Source organism: Phocoena sinus, chromosome 11 (assembly GCF_008692025.1).
Source record: "Phocoena sinus isolate mPhoSin1 chromosome 11, mPhoSin1.pri, whole genome shotgun sequence".
Classification (NCBI taxonomy): domain Eukaryota; kingdom Metazoa; phylum Chordata; class Mammalia; order Artiodactyla; family Phocoenidae; genus Phocoena; species Phocoena sinus.
The window spans coordinates 80,805,070-80,822,861 of NC_045773.1; the positions used below are offsets into that span (position 1 = coordinate 80,805,070).

Here is a 17,792-nt window from a genome sequence, read left to right on the forward strand (position 1 = left end):
GGAGGAAGGGAGGAAGGGAGGAAGGAAGGAAGGAAGGAAGGAAGGAAGGAAGGAAGGAAGGAAGGGAGGAGGGAGGGAGGGTTGGGACGGTGGCGGGGAGGCAAGGAAACTCAGACAATAACTGGAGAGGAAGAAAGCGTGGTAGGGAGGACCCAAAGCCTCCACACCCGTCCCTTCCTGTTGGTGTTGGAGGGGACAACGCAGTCCTGGGAGGCACAGCTGGTGCAGAAACTTGGGTTGCTCCTGGCAATTTCTGATGAGCTTAAACTGGGAGGAGACTGTAACTTTTTTCCTTTGAAAAGCAGGCTCCTAAAATGGTACTGACAAAGTGGTTTGCAGGGCAGAAATAGAGACACAGATGTAGAGAACAAACATATGGACACCAAGGGGAGAAAGTGGGGTGGGTGGTGGTGGGATGAATTGGGAGATTGGGATTGACATATATACACTAATATGTATAAAATAGATAACTAATAAGAACCTGCAGTATAAAAAATAAATGAAAAAAAATTCAAAATTTCAATAAAAGAAAAGTAGGCTCCTAATCTCCCACTCTGGTGGGCTTACCAGTTCATCCTGATGAAACACAAGAACAACACAAAGTCAAATTCTGATTTTTCTGGCCAGTAGAAGGTCTGCACTCTCCCCATTCCTCACTTGCTTCAGGACTCCACACAGTGAACTGCTGGGCTCCAGACCTGCTGCCCTCAGGCCAGCCCCCTCTCCTGCCAGGCTCCGCCTCTCGTCCAGCTGCACTCGGCTTTGTCTCTACTCCTCATCCTTTTCCCTCCCCAGAGCCATCCCTGAATATCTCTCACCCTTTTCAAAAGACTTCTGGAGTACAAACTCCTCTGAACCGCAGGAAAAAAGAGAGGCAAAGACCACTGAGAGAAACCCTGAAGGGCACCTGTAGCTCCGCCTCTAGACATCCCATACCACCCCCTCCAGCTCTCTCTCTGTGTAAATCTCGGGTACCCAAGTTGGGAACCACTGGTGTAAATGGAGAGTCAAAATTTAGGAAACCTTCCCACCTTGGCACTACATTCAAGACTTTGGTGTTACGGTCACATGTGCCTTTGTTTCTGGATATGGGACAATGGCACTCATCAGATCAGCAGACTGCAACCCCCCCCCCCAAAAAAAAAGGCTTAAAGCACTCTGCATTCGGGAGGAGGGTGAGATGGGGTGACCCTGTGACTCCAAGTCTACAGGTCACTCCTACACAAAGGGATACTGAAAAGCGGTGCAGGACAGTCCATTCCCTCCAGGGACTGGTCAGGGAAGTCAGAGCCACTGAGGGTGGATGTCAAATTCCCTCAAAGAAATATCATTGCAAGGAAACCTTTGTCACACTTTTAAGCCCACACAAATGCTCAAATAGAACCAACATCAGAAAACCAAAATCCTAGTTCAGATGACACCACTGAAGTTGGCTGTAAGGCTTTGTGGGACCCGTTAGGTAGAAAGAACAACTCTATTTAGGGCTATAGCTCAATAGCCCCTACATCTTGGGGCCCCCAGAAAGGACACGATCTCTTCAGCAGCACACGGTGAGGTCATTTCTGAGAAAAACTGTAAAATCTCCTTGAATTCCTGAGGTTCTTACATTTACTCAATGACTTTGTAGATGTTGATTTAATCTTTGAACATCTTGAATTAATCTGCTTTACTCTAAGTACAGAACCAGAAGCAGGAAACAAGGGACTGACCCTGAGCTATGGCCCCACCCTGTGGCTCTTTTAGGCAATAATCATAAGAGATTTTGAGCCAGTGAAATCCATGGCTAGGTAAACAGCAAACTCTCCATTTCAACAAATGTTTCAGATATTCCAGCTTGCCTAGTAATGTTCTAACTTGAACCCAGTCTCAACAATTAAAATTTATATTTTTATATTGCTTTTTTTTTTTTTTTTTTTTTTTTTTTTTTTATGCGTTACGCGGGCCTCTCACTGTTGTGGCCTCTCCCGTTGCGGAGGACAGGCTCCGGACGCGCAGGCTCAGCGGCCATGGCTCACGGGCCCAGCCGCTCCGCGGCATGTGGGATCCTCCCAGACCGGGGCACGAACCCGTGTCCCCTGCATCGGCAGGCGGACTCTCAACCACTGCGCCACCAGGGAAGCCCTTTATATTGCTTTTTAAATAATTCGTGTATATTACACTGAGTTTGTTGCAGTAAGCCACGTGGAATCAAGTGTGGAATTAAGATAAGTAAATAAATGTGTGGTTCTTCATTGACTTACTGCTCACGCCATCTTTAAAATGTATCAACATTAAATCCAGTCACTTCTCACAGCTCTACTGCTTCCATCCTAGAACTGTCCTCCCCACAATAGTAAACAGGCTAGCCTTCCAGGTGGGCTCCCTGCTGGCTCTCATGCCCTGCTGTCTGTTACCCACGTAACAGATGACATGAATATTTAAACTGTGAGTTAGACCACATCCTCACCACCACATCCCACAGAACACTGCAGTGTCTTCCTTTCGTAGGCAGAATGAAATCCCAGTCCCTCACCACTGACTATAAGCCCCTCATGACAGGGACCCTCTGGCCACCCTGGCCTCAGCCCACCACTGGCAGCCCGGCTCACTCATCTACTCACATGGGCCTCTGACACTGCCCAGTCCTGTCCCAGGGCTCCTGTCCCTGCTGTGACTCCCCAAGTGTACCTCCTCCCCAGAGACTCACATGGGTGCTCCCTCCTCCATTCAGGTCCAGTGTCCCAAGGTCAAGTCCTCAGAAACATCATGTCCAACAAACTCTCTGAGATATTTGCCCTGCCATTGCCACCACCAATCTTCTAGCCCAGCCATATTTTTCTCCAGAGCAATTATCACTGATAGCAGAATAATTGCTTTTGTCATCTGTATCACTGAAATATATGTTCTTTAAAGCAGGAACCTTGTCTACTTGTCACCACTTGTATCTCTAGCATGTAGAACAGTCCCAGTACATAGTAGGGGCTCAGTAAATATGGGTTGAATATAAGCTGGCATAGTGGTTTTGAAAAGCAATTTGAAAACATGTATGACAAGCCTTAAAAATGTTCATACTGGGCTTCCCTGGTGGTGCAGTGGTTGAGAGTCCGCCTGCCGATGCAGGGGACATAGGTTCATGCCCCGGTCCGGGAAGATTCCACATCCCGCGGAGCGGCTGGGCCCGTGGGCCATGGCCGCTGAGCCTGTGAGTCCGGAGCCTGTGCTCCGCAGCGGGAGGCCACAATAGTGAGAGGCCCGCGTACCGCAAAAAAAAAAAAAATCTTCATACCATTTGACCCAGTAATTTCTATTCAACAAACCTATGATTTTAAAATAAAATATAGAAGGATATTTAGGTGTAAGAATTTTATTTTTTAAAATTTTTGGCCATGCCAGGTGGCTTGCAGGATCACGGTTCCCTGACCAGGGATTGAACCTGGGCCTCTGCAGTGAGAGCTCCAAATCCTAACCACCAGACCACTAGGGAACTCCCTATGCATAAGAATATGAATCAGGGACTTCTTTGGTGGCGCAGTGGTTAAGAATCTGCCTGCCAGTGCAGGGGACATGGGTTCTATCCCTGGTCCGGGAAGATCCCACATGCCATGGAGCAGCTAAGCCTGTGCACCACAACTACTGAGCCTGAGCTCTAGAGCCCACGTGCCACAACTACTGAAGCCCTTGCGCCAGAGCCCGTGCTCCGCAACAAGAGAAGCCACCACAACAAGAAGCCTGTGCACTGCAACAAAGAGTAGCCCCTGCTTGCCACAACTAGAGAAAGCCCGCGCTCAGCAACAAAAACCCAACGCAGCCATAAATAAATAAATAAAGACTAGATGCTTTCACTGCTGTGGCCTGAGTACGATCCCTAGTCAGGGAACTAAGACCTTACAAGCCTCACAGCGTGGCCTAAAATAAAAAGAATATTAATCAGATTTTATTTATAATGGTAAAAAATGATACAGAAGAGCAGGTATATCCTTTTTTTTTTTTTTTTTGGAGATAGTATACAGCTGGTAAAAGCAGTGTTTAAGGAGAGTTTGTAATATCATATATAAAGTTGCTTACTGATAATAATAATGTTTTCAAAAACAAGATTCAAAATAATTCATAATGTATGACTGCAGCTAACTACAGCTATGCAATCCTGTATGGACAGACACATGAATACATGGGAAACAGCTGGTGGGAACTAAGGGCCTGTCAAAGGGCTCACCATGATTCTCCTAGTGGAGACACCAGATGGTTTCCCATCTTTCTGCTTCTATATATATATATATATATTTTTTTTTTTTTTTTTTTTTTTTTTTTTTTTTGCGGTACGCAGGCCTCTCATCACTGCAGCCTCTCCTGTTGCGGAGCACAGGCTCCGGACGCGCAGGCTCAGCGACCATGGCTCACGGGCCCAGCCGCTCCGTGGCATGTGGGATCTTCCCGGACTGGGGTATGAACCCGCGTCCCCTGCATCGGCAGGCAGACCCTCAACCACTGCGCCACCAGGGAAGCCCTATACATTTTTTTTTTTTTCCTATACATTTTTATATGTTGTCTGTGACTGAGCAAACTTTACTTTCTTAATAGGATAAAGTACTTATTATGAAGTATTAAAACGTGCAAAATGAAATTTTAATGAAAAAGTCCAAGTCTCCTTTCCCAACTCAGCTTGAAGCAACATCTCTCCTTTGGACTCCACAGGGCAGAAATCCCTACTGATGGTCCTCCAGAGGGAAGAAATGAACTCTTCCTCCACAATCCTTGATCCATTCTTGGGTTTGGGAGTTGGCTGAGCAATAAAGGCAACACTAAGAATACCATCAATTATAGATTACTGATTGTTACGTAATTTTAATCTCACCACACCTGAGAAAGTAGCATGGATTCTTTCATTTTCACAGCTTGAGACTCTGAGTCCCTGATGTACTGATGTGTGGCCTGGATTCTCCAAAAAATGTTGGCCTTGAAACTTAAATGACACTGGACCTCCTGGGAAGCCCACCTGGGCACCACCTGGGTGACAGATGAGTGGGTCACTCTGTCACTGAGTGTGGGTCCTAGCATTTCTGGAGCTGTCTGTAGTTTTTTTCCTGAAGACTCCTACACATACTAAAATGATATTTTCCCTCCCCTCTTCCCACATCAAGCAGGCTTCTATTTACAGATGTATAGATAACTTCCCTAATGTTAAGACCAACAAGTGCTCCCCCCACACACACCCCCAAGTGACTGATCCCAACTGGATAATCTAAATTTCACTGAACTTACCCTCAGGGTTGCCGCTGAGCGTGTGGATCCAAGACACAGGTTATCTGGAGATTTGGGCTTGGCTGATCTGGAAAGCAGTCCTGAAAGGTAATGTTCTACTAGATGGTCTTTGGAGAGGGGAAGGAAATGCCTGGTGAGAGGAGAAGAAGACAGATGAGAAGATTCCAAAAGCAAACCTCAGTGAGCTCTGTGTTCCAACTAAAGGATTTGGAAAATCTCCCAGCCATTCTTGGCTTGTAGTTTCCTGTTTCAATTCCCTATGTCTATGAGAGACCATATCGGATAAACCAGACCTCACCTGACTCACCCTGGAACCCCACTCCCACTGCGGTGATCCAGTGTTTGATTGCCTTGGGGTCACAGGAATGGCAGACAGACAGGTAGGGACCAGACGTGGAGGTCAGAGAGGGTGATCCAGAGTCAGTGCTCTATGCTCAGCACCTGGGGCTGCTGCAGCCCCCCAGACTGGCTCCTACACCCTCAGGGCCTTCCTCACCCCTCAGCACGTTGACCTCCAGGCCTTCCTCTACCATACCTTGGCTGTTTGGGCCTATGATGTGACAGAGGGGCTCTGATCACACTTTCTGATCCAAAGATAGGATGATATAGTCTGACAGGCATGGGCAAACTTGAAGGATAACAGAATGGGCCAATAATGAGAGCCCTGAAGTGTTGGTAAATGGCTTCAATCAGATGTCCTAGGTGAAACTCCAAAGTGATTTTCTTCTAATTATTGAGACATTGAGCCCACATGGACACTAGAGGGCGTCCTGAGATTGCGGAAACTGCAAGTGTTGTGTCCAACCACCAAAAAAAATGCCCTGTAGATTGGGCTTCCCTGCTTAAATCAAGATTTGGTCAGTAATAATAATAATAATAAAATAAAAATTTTAAATGGGAATTCCCTGGCGGTCCAGTGGTTAAGACTTGGCGCTTTCACTGCTGTGGGCCCAGTCTCGATCCCTGGTCAGGGAACTAAGATCCTGCAAGCCATGCGATGCGGCCAAAAAAACAATAATAAAACACTCGGTTTCTTGACCAAAAAACTTGCATTTGTTAACTAATCATGCCCTTATTTTACCTTTTGACGATTGAAAGATATGTAAAGAAAGTAAATGCAGGGACTTCCCTGGTGGTGCAGTGGTTACAAATCTGCCTGCAACTGCAGGGGAGATGAGTTCGATCCCTGGTCCGGGAAGATCCCACATGCCGCGGAGCAACTAAGGCCGTGGGCCACAACTACTGAGCCTGCTTTCTAGAGGCTGCGAGCCACAACTACCGAAGCCCGCGTGCCTAGAGCCTGTGCTCCACAACAAGAGAAGCCACCGCAGCCAAGTATTAATTCATTAAAAAAAAAAAAAAAAATCTTCCTATGTCCTTTTTTTTTTTTTTTTTTAACCTCACCATGAGGATGTGGGATCTTAGTTCCCTGACCAGGGATCAAATTCCTGCCCCCTACAGTGGGAGCTCAGAGTCTTAACCACTGGACCCCCAGGGAAGTCCCTTTTTTTTTTTAAAATTCTTATGGTACTTTATTGTATAGATATGCAATGCTTTTCTTTTTTTTGAATGTTTGAATTTTATTTATTTTTTTATACAGCATGTTCTTATTAGTTATTTTATACATAATAGTGTATATATGTCCCCTGCATAGCATCGAAGACCCAATGCAGCCAAATAAATAAATTAATCAAAAAAAATTAATTAAAAAATAAAAATTGGGGCTTCCCTGGTGGCGCAGTGGTTGAGAGTTTGCCTGCCGATGTAGGGGACGCGGGTTCGTGCCCCGGTCCGGGAAGATCCCACATGCCACGGAGCGGCTGGGCCTGTGAGCCATGGCCGCTGAGCCTGCGTGTCCGGAGCCTGTGCTCCGCAACGGCAGAGGCCACAATAGTGAGGCCCGCGTACAGCAAAAAAAAAAATAAAATAAAATAAAATAAAATAAAAATTTGCACAGAGATTGCCATATTGTGCTTCATAAAAACATTACCAATTTACAATCGGATCTGCAATATATTTGAGTGCCAATTTTGGCACGATTATTTTTTAAACTATGAAAATACGTAGAGATACATATTTGGGAGCCATCTGTGTATAGATGATATTTAAAATCCTGTGACTGGGTGAAACTAGAGCGATTAGGAAAGCAGTAAGAACAGAATAAGCAGTCCAGTTAAAGCTCTTAAACATGTCAAAATTTACAGCAAAAGGAGGCGGCAAAGGAGATTGAGAAGGAGCAGCCGGGGTGGTAAGAAGAAAACTAGAACTGAGTGTCGCAGGGCGCATGGGGGGTGGGTGGGCAGAGCATATATATATATTAATACAATCACTTCGGAGAACAATTTGGCATCTCGTAGTAAAGAAGTGCAATAATTCCACTCCTACAAACATATCCTAGCGGGACACACAAGGGACCAAGGAGAGATACCCAAAAATGTTCACTGCAGGCAGCCATGTCTGTGATAAAAACAAACTAAAAGTCAATGAAGAGGAAAAAGAGAGAGAAACTGTAGCATATTCGTACCATGGCTACTATCCAGCAATGAAAACAAATGAACTATTTGTATAAACGTGGATTCATCTCATATACAACGTTAAATGAAAAAGTGTGCTACAGAATGATACATTTAGCAAGAAACAATTTATACAGTCTTAAAATATACCTAACAAGAGGATTTTCAAAATCCTTAGTAAGAAAAGCACGTACCAAATTCAAGACACACACACACACACACACACACACACACACACACACACACACACACACACACCAAGCCATCCTGGCCAGGAAAATGTTAATTGAAACACACGCCTATCAAAACCACGCAAAATGAAGACTGTCTGCATATGTTTCTACTGTTTACTATGTATACCACATATAGCAAATGATATTAAAAAGTTACAAATCGACAAACCTGCATGGTGCCTCCATAAAGCTTTCTTATAATTCTCTATTCTTTTCTTCCAACTAGAACTACTTTGTAGAAGCTTTGTGAAGTAAATCCAAAAGAACTGAGCAAAATAAATAAAAAGAAAGAGTTGTCAAGTATGGGGAAAGCTGCTGAGAGGTAAAGAAAGATGAGGACCTAGACATCTCCATTAGGATTAACAGTACTATGTTAGTGACCTTGACCAGAAGAGACTTCCTTGAGGAGTGTGAGCAGAAGCCAGAAGGAAGTGAATAGAACCAAGAAAGAAGGATGAAGGAAGGACCACAGGCACAAATAGGTCTTGGGTGTCAAACTCTTGGTGGGGGGGTGGGGGGTGGGGGGCGGGGGCGGACTGGGAGGCAGGGCTGGATTCTGAGCATTCTTTGGATCCAAAGTTTAGGGAAAGCGAATTAGCATTTATGTAGCTCTTTCCAAAATCTTCAGAGGGATCTTCTGAAATAGCTTTCACAACCTGAAGAATGAATTCTCCAAAAGCTCCTGAGTCCCTCAGAGAAATTAAGTACTTTGGCCTACTTTCTGAATACAAAGACAATAATGTGAAGTTCCTGTGGGCTAGAACCTCACAATCTGGGCCATTATTCTCAATAATGTGTGAAAAATCAGTAGATTTTGCTTTCCAGAAGAATTTTTTTTTCTTTTAAAAAGAAACTCCTTTGTTAGAATGTTTGCAATACATGTATCCGACAAAGGATTTGTATCCAGAGTATATAAACAACTGCTATGACTTGATAATAAAAAGACAAACAACAACAAAACTGAGTAAAAGACTTAAATAGGCACTTTATAAAGGGAAGATACATGAATGGACAACACATATATGATAAAGTTCTCAGCATCAATCGGGAAAATACAAAGTCAAAGCTTTGAAACCACAGTTAGAAACCACGACACCCATCAGAAAAGCTAACAGTAAAAAGATTAATAACCATAAATGTTGGCAAGGATGTGGAACAACCCGAACTCTTATCCATTGCCTATAGGAATATAAAATGATTATTTTGGAAATTAGTTTTGGATCTTCAAATAAAGTAAAACAACAAGAAATCTATGACCAGCATGTACATTCCTTGGTATTTACTCAAGAGAAATCAAGATAGGGCTTCCCTGGTGGCGCAGTGGTTAAGAATCCGCCCGCCAATGCAGGGGACACGGGTTCAAGCCCTGGTCCAGGAAGATCCCGTATGCCACGGAGCAACTAAGCCCGTGCGCCACAACTACTGAGCCTGTGCTCTAGAGCCCACAAGCCACAACTACTGAACCCACGTGCCACAGCTACTGAAGCCTGTGCACCTAGAGCCCGTGCTCCGCAACAAGAGAAGCCACCGCAATGAGAAGCCTGTGTACCTCAACAAAGAGTAGCCCCCGCTCGCCGCAAATAGAGAAAGCCTGCGCACAGCAACGAAGACCCAATGCAGCCCCAAAAAATAAATTAAATAAATAATTTTTTTTTTTAAAAAGAGAAATCAAGATATGTCTATAGAAACCATGTACAAGAATGTTAGTAGTTGCTTTACTTGTAGTAGCCAAAAACTGAGAATACCCTCAAATAGCCAAAAACTGTGGCCCAATCTTCAATGGACTACTGCTCAGCAACTAAAATGAAGAACTACTGATACATACAACAACATGGATGGATCACATAGATATTATGCCAAAGGCAAAAAGCCAGACACAGAGAAGACCATACTCTGTGAGTGCATTTGTATCAAGTTTTAAAACAGGCAAAACTACTCTGTGCTGATAGTCACCAGATCAGTGGATGCTTTTGGTTGGTGAAGGGGGACTAAACGAAAGGGAGTAAAGGGAACGTTCTAGGGCGAAGGGAACATTCTATATTTTGATAGGGGTGTGGGTGACATGGCTGCGTGTCTTTGTTAAATTTCATCGATTGATTCACTAAAGTTCTGTTCATTTCACTATATGTACATCATACCTCAATTTAAAAATGTTTCTAACCAAAAAAATGTTAATGTTTTTGTTTTGTTTCCTTTGCATGGTATGCGGGATCTTACTTCCCTCACCAGGGATCAAACCCAGCTCCTGGCAGTGGACACGAGGAGTCCTAACCACTGGACCACCAGGGAATTCCCCAAAATTGTTAATATTAATAATAAAAATAAGATAATTGAAGGTAAGATGTATGAAGACATCTACCACAGCACTGTAAAAACTGGAAACAACAAAAAATCCATCAGTAGGGGGCTGGTTAATTCAATACAAATACAATGGAATTCTCCATTTTTGTGTCTTCTTTAGCTTCTTCAGAAGGTGACTTGGTATTATTGTGTATCTTTTAAAACATTTGTCTACCTTCCTTCAACTGTAGACTCTTTGAAGGTAGGGACCACTTCAAGTTTTAACAGTCTGAAAGTCAAATATTCTGCCCTGTTATCCCTATAAAGATATGAATAATCTAATCAGACGATTCTCTCCTGAGCTCATTAAGAGCTCCTGCTCTTCGGACCCCTCCCACACCCTGTTTCAATCTACCAAATACCATCTGCGTGGGGCTGAAGCCCCAGAGAGAGTGAGGAGGCTGCACAAACAGCCTTTTCAGGACAGATTCATGACTGATGACATGAGACACCTGACAAGCACCCAAACTAGGCCAGAGAGAAGAGGGACAGAAAGAGCTCAAAACCCCTGCGGTCTGGCACCTCCACACTTTGTCTAAGAGAAGAGAGTAAAACAAACACACCACAACCACAGGATAATGAGATAAGATCCTACATATCTGCAAGCCAACATTTTGTGACTCGTATGATTTCAGGAAAGAGAGATCAGTGTGGCCACAGGAAGCATTAAGGGTTTGGGGGGCAGAGGTTGGGATGGAGGGGGGAAGTAGCTTGCTTCTTTGTAGCCTATGTACTCTTTGCCAGGAACTTTAGAGAGAATCTCCTTTAATCTTCACAATGTTCCTGTGAAGAGGAACCTTCCATTTCAGACATCTATACCTGAGAGTCCAGAGCTTATCTAATCAGTCTACAACATCACCTGGGAGCAAAGCTGGATGTATACCCAGGACTCCAGCCTCCAAGCCTGCCCTGTTTCCATTATCTCATCTCAGGACCCCAAAGCAGGGGGAAGAATTTGAATGGGTGGTGAGACGGGATAATGCATCAGCTGGATCTGCACTAAAACAGTGGAGAAGCATCCCTCCCTCCCCGCCCCCATGCCTTCCTCAAACAATTGAAATCATCCCCTCTGATTTACCCAGCACCCCTTCCTCTCCCTCTCTCCACAATGGCTAGAGTTGGGGAGGAAGGAAGAAGAAATTGCTTTTGCCCTTCATGGACCCTTCTTCTCCTGGGGTCTCTGCCTTTCCACCTTTTCCCTTTTCCCACAGCAGCCCATTCGCTTCACAACTGAGTGCCTATTGAGTGCCAAGAGCTGTCCTTGTCTCTGGGGATAAGAAAATGAGTAAGACAGCTCCTGCTCTCAAAGAGTTTACTGTCTGGGAGGCACGCAGGCACTAGAGAAGATTGTAATAATCTCCTTCTGTGTTAAAATTAGGTGTCAGCCCCATCCTTGGAGGGAGGACAGGGGTACTTCAGGGAAGGTGACCTGGATGCAGCTGACACATAGGGTATGACAGGTTCCAGAACTCTCTTTACTGGAATTCATATCTGCACACAGGCAAATAATGTCTTTCTGACTGAATTCCTTTCAGTCTTCCTGAAAGATGAGCAAGCTCATTCCAGAACAAGGCAGACGGGTGGGGTGAAGAGACCACTCCCCAAGGACATAGGCCCGAGATCTTTGGGTACTACTGGTCACCACTGCCCACCCACACTTCTCCTAGGTCCAGCCTTCTTCCAAACCGCTCACAGCCCTTGACTACATTCCATGGTGTTCCGCATGAGTACCACGGCCATAGCCAGCCTCAGAACCTGACTATTGAGAAACCAAGCAGCACTGATCCTGGCTGAATTAATAGGGAAGCTGAAGTCTCTTTGAGGCAGAGATAAACTTGGCAGTTCAGCCTCATTAAAATCTTTAATTACAATTCCAAATGGTCTGCAAACCCATGAAAGGTCACTCAACTGACTAGCCATAACATCTACAGCTGATGAAGACACAGGGACAGGGGCATTCTTGAGAATGGAAACTGTGGGGACTGGAAACTGCTTCCATTGTTTGTGAACATAATCTGACAATGTAAAGGAAAATACCTGCCACCCCCTGACCCAGCAGTCCAAGGTGGGGAATATCTCCTATGGAGGTAGCAGTTTAAGAATATGTAAGGATGTTTATTGTAGCTTTATTTGTGGTGCTGAACTGGAAACAACTCAAATGTCCATCCAGTGAAAGACTAGATAAATTGTGACGCATCCATATCATGGACTATTATGCAGTTATTAAAAAGAAGGAGTTTAGGGCTTCCCTGGTGGCGCAGTAGTTGGGAGTCCGCCTGCCGATGCAGGGGACACGGGTTCGTGCCCCGGTCCGGGAAGGTCCCACATGCCGCGGAGCGGCTGGGCCCGTGAGACGTGGCCGCTGTGCCTGCGCGTCCGGAGCCTGTGCTCTGCAACGGGAGAGGCCACAACAGTGAGTGGCCCGCGTACCTAAAAAAAAGAAAAAAAAAAAGAAGGCGTTTAATCTATATGTACAGAGGGATGTCTGTGAGTTGCAGACCATTATGAACAGCATTATCCCATCCCTGTAAAACCAAAAAGTAAAACCCTCAAATATGTGGACATCTGCTTGTATGGTCATTAATGAAACATCTGGACGGGTTACACGGCAGACTGTTAATGCGGTTATACCTCTTGGTGGTGGAAACAGAATACAGTTGTTAACTTCGTTTATAAATTTTTGGAGCGTTTACCTATAACAGGAAGCACATATTACTTTTATACTTTAAATTTTATATTGAATACATACAAAAGTTTCTTTGCGACGGTTGCACAACAATGTGAATGTACTTAATGCCACTGAATGGTACACTTATAAATGGTTAAAATGGTGTATTTTATGTTGTGTGTATTTTACCACAATTTGAAACAAAACCAGAAAAACACCGATGCATCTTCAAATGCTCCAGTAACTGAGAATGGAAGCTGGGGCTAGTCAGAGGTTAGGAAATCAGACATGAAAGTAGATTTTTTAATTTAAAAATTTTTTTTTGTTTATTTTTGGCTGCATTGGGTCTTCGTTGCTGCCTGTGGACTTTCTCTAGCTGTGGTGAGCGCGGGCTACTCTTCGTTGCGGTGCCGGGCTTCTCGTTGTGGTGGCTTCTCTTGTTGTGGAGCACGGGCCCTAGAGTGCCCGGGCTTCAGTAGCTGTGGTGTGTGTGCTCAGTAGTCGTTGCTCCCGGGCTCTAGAGCACAGGCTCAGTAGCTGTGGCGCACGGGCTTAGTTGCTCCGAGGCAGGTGGGATCTTCCCAGACCAGGGATCGAACCTGTGGCCCCTGCACTGGCAGGCAGATTCTTAACCACTGCAGTACCAGGGAAGTCCCGAAAGTAGATTTTTAAAAGCATAATATTTAACTGGTGAAGAGAAGTCTGAGCATAAAAACAGTCATAATCCCATGGTGACCGAGGAAGAACAATTTCTTTTTTAAAATTTTTTTCCAAAAATAGATTTTATTTATTTATTTATTGGCTGCGTTGTGTCTTCCGTGGCTGTGCGCGGGCTTTCTCTAGTTGCGGGGGGCTTCTAATTGCGGAGGCTTGCGGAGCACAGGCTCCAGGGACGCAGGCTTCAGTTGTTGTGTCACATGGGCTCAGTAGCTGTGGCGCACGGGCTTAGTTGCTCCGCAGCATGTGGGATCTTCCCGGACCAGGGCTGGAACCCGTGTCCCCTGCCTTAGCAGGCGGATGCTTAACCACTGCGCCACCAGGGAAGCCCCGGAAGAACAATTTAAATTCATTAATCCAGTCAGGATGAACCAAAGCACCTCTGTCCATCAGGGTAGGGCAGAAGCCTGGCTCTGACTAGATTTAATCCAAAGGGATTCAAGGAAAAGGAAAAGTCCAGTCTCTCAAGCAGCCATGGCCCAGTGGGAGCCTCCCTGGGATTCGCCCCGGGGAGCCGGGTCGGGCAGTGGGGCTCGCCCTGCCTCGGGGCTAGATGCCGGGCCCTGGCCGGTGCCTGCTTGTGCTGCTGCACGTACCCCCTCCACGCCCGATCCCCAACCCTGCAGCTAGAGGCTTGCCCCCTGGGGAAACTGAGGCCAGGTGCCCCGCCCCCACCGCCCCAATCACGGGGGCGTTGAGTTCTGGGGCCACTCAGTTGTGTCCACCCTCTCCCCTTCACCCCAAGCACACCCTCCCTCAAACCGTGGCTTCTGTGAGCCCTTTGTGAGCACTTCCTGCAGCCCAGCAACAGAGGTCTGGGGAGACAAGGTTGCCAAAGCTGAGAGAAGATAAGGCCATAAGTAACATTGCCCCAAATCCTCTCCCACCACACTTCAGTCTGAAACTTAATCCCTACACTTAGTCCTACATCATGGCAGGAACTGAGCAGAGGAGGAAATGAGTTTTATATCGAATTGGTGCGAGGGTTGAAAAGATGAATAAAATCTCATCTTAAAGGGTATCAGTTTGGTTTAAGAAAAAAGAAAAGAAAAAAACGATTGAGTGAGCAGATTAGTGCAATAAAATATTAAAGATGCTATCACAGCAGAATGTGTAGGGTCAGGGACTTCCCAAAGGAGGATGTGAATTCTACATTCAGAGGTTCAGAAAGGCTTGAGAGGAAGTGGCTGAAATTCAATAATGTTGGAAGATAGGCAGGTCTTGGGCAGACAAACCAGAGGGGGAAAAGGGCACTCCAGGCAACTGGGCAGCAAGAGTGGGATTCTGGGAATCACAGGGAGATCTGAAAATCTGACTGAGGGTAGGAAAGCATAGGCCGAATCAGAGCATATCGATTTTTAAAGCGCTCCTCTCTGCCCTTGCATTCTGGGTATTTACTAATATTAAACTCTTGACTCTCAGCCATATTCCTTAGTCTTGTTTTCCTGTGTTACCGATGAGAGAGAGAGAGACTTAGAAGTTACACAGCTTCCCTAAATTTACACTGCTGATATGGTGTTGAGTGAGAAACGCCAATCCAGATTTTTCTGATTCCAAATCCTGGTCAGGTTCGTTTCTCACAGGAGCCAGGTGGAGAAATGGGCTATTTTTGAAGGCATTGGGGAAGGTCTCATTGAAGGAATCTCACGCAGGGCAGTAAAATGATCAGACTTGTGTTGAAAAAGCAGCCGTGTGGAGGACGGATGATGGGAGCTAGGAGGGTAATGAGAGAAGTCCAGAGGTGAGTGGGTGTTTCCAGGCAACACTTGGAGAATGAGCACAGGGTAGGGCTTGAAGAAGTGACTCAGAAAACCCAATAGTCACGGCTGGGGTACTGGAGCCAGTCTGGGAGGCAGGGGAGAGGAGTCAGCTCCCAAACAGGAGAGTGATAGGAGGAAGTGACATCCAGGGTCACAGGAGGCTGAGAGAGCACATCAGATAAGGGCTGAAAAGTGTTGGTGGATTTTGCAATTAGGAAGTGGATAGTAGGCTGGTCAGTCTGAGCTCACAGGCACTTCCAGTGCAGCCCGCCTGGACTGACCTGTCGCCCAAGCCGACTGAGCACAGCCACTGAGGCCAGCCCGCTTCTGAGCACCTGCTGCGGGCACGGAGCGCCTTGATAAAGCGTCACTGAACACACTGCAGCCACCCGGCTTCAGAAATGAGAGTTCATTAGCATTCACTCTGGAGATGCTCCTGTACTTCACAGCTTTAAAGATCACTGTACCTGCTGGGTTATATTTCACGATAAATATTATGTTTTTGAAGGTGCCTTTGGGATGTCCAATAGGGACAGCTATTTTTATGCTGTTATTGTTGCAGTGGTCGCCACCCACATGGTGCTGGCCCTCTTTGTTTATGGCGCTTGGAATGAAGGCTCATGACAGTGGTGTGAAGGCAAACAGGATTAATGTGAATATCACCTTTTGATAGCATTAACTTGATTTTTTAAAATGATAAATGACTCTGGGATATTCATGATTTCAGTAAAGTTGCAAGAACATGTTAAAATCAAAAAAAGAAAAAAGAAAAATAAAGAAACTGGCTGGGGAAAAAAAAGAAAATAAAGAAGTTACATAAGAGTAGAATCTAATTTTTTGTTTAAAAAAGTAGGTTCATGAAAAGTAACCTTTTAGAGCATTCACCAAGCTGATGACACTGGTTATGTTGGGAGGAAAGGTGTTGGAGGGCCTTTTGCTTTCTTTGTGGTGTTATTCTGAGATAGTTGATATTACTTTATTATCAGAAAAAAGCAATCAAGTAAAATATTTTGTTAATTAGACGTGAGTGGGAATGAACTCTCAGAAAGAGAAAGCAAGAAAACAATCCCGTTTACAATTGCATCAAAAAGAATAAAATAGGGCTTCCCTGGTGGCGCAGTGGTTGAGAGTCCGCCTGCTGATGCAGGGGACACGGGTTCGTGCCCCGGTCTGGGAGGATCCCATGTGCCGCGGAGCAGCTGGGCCCGTGAGCCATGGCCGCTGAGCCTGTGCGTCCGAAGCCTGTGCTCCGCAACAGGAGAGGCTGCAGTGATGAGAGGCCCGCGTACCGCAAAAAATAAAATAAAATAAAATAATTAGGAATAAACTTAAACAAGGAGATGAAAGACTTATACTCTGAAAACTCTAAGACATTAATGAATTAAATTGAAGACAATACAAGTAAACGGAAAGATATCCTGTGCTCATAGATTGGAAGAATTAATATTGTTAAAATGTCCAAATGACCCGAAGCAATCTACAGATTTAATGCAATCTCTATGAAAATATCTATGATATTTTTCACAGAACTGGAACAAATAATCCTAAAATTTGTATGGAACCGCAAAAGACCCCAAATAGCCAAAACAATATTGAGAAAAAAGAACAAAGCCAGAGGTACCATGGTCCCTAACTTCAGACTATACTACAAAGCTACAGTAATCAGAACAGTATGGTACTGGCACAGAAACAGACATATAGATCAATGGAACAGAACGGAGAGTCCTGAAATAAACCCATGCACATACGGTTAATTAATCTATGACAAAGGAGGCAAAAATATACAGTGGGGAAAAGACAGTCTCTCCAGTAAGTGACATTGGGACAACTGGACAGCTACATGTAAAGGAATGAAATTAGAACATTTTCTCACACCTTATACAAAAATAAACTTAAAATGGATTAAAGACCTAAATGTAAGACTGGAAACCATAAATATTCTAGGAGAAAATATAAGCAGTACACACTTTGACATAAGTCTTAGCAATATTCTTTTGGATCTGTCTCCTTAGGCAAGAGAAACAAAAGCAGAACTAAACAAATGAGAAGTAATCAAACTTAAAAGCTTTTGCACGGCGAAGAAAATTATCAACAAAACAAAAAGACAACATCCTGGATGGGAGAAGATATTTGCAAATGATATGTCTCATAAGGGGTTGATATCCAAAAGATATAAACAGCTCATGTAACTCAATATCCAAAAAATCAAACATCCTGATTTTAAAAATGGACAGAAGACACGAATAGTCATTTTTCCAAAGAAGACATACAGATGTCTAACAGGCACATGAGAACATGCTCAATGTCATTAATCATCAGGGAA

At 44.8% G+C, this 17,792-nt stretch overlaps 1 pseudogene; it reads left to right on the forward strand.

Moving 5' to 3' along the window:
* Positions 1 to 14,183: 14,183 nt before the first annotated feature.
* LOC116762181 lies at positions 14,184 to 16,120 on the forward strand (annotated as a pseudogene).
* The last annotated feature ends 1,672 nt before the right edge of the window (positions 16,121 to 17,792 follow it).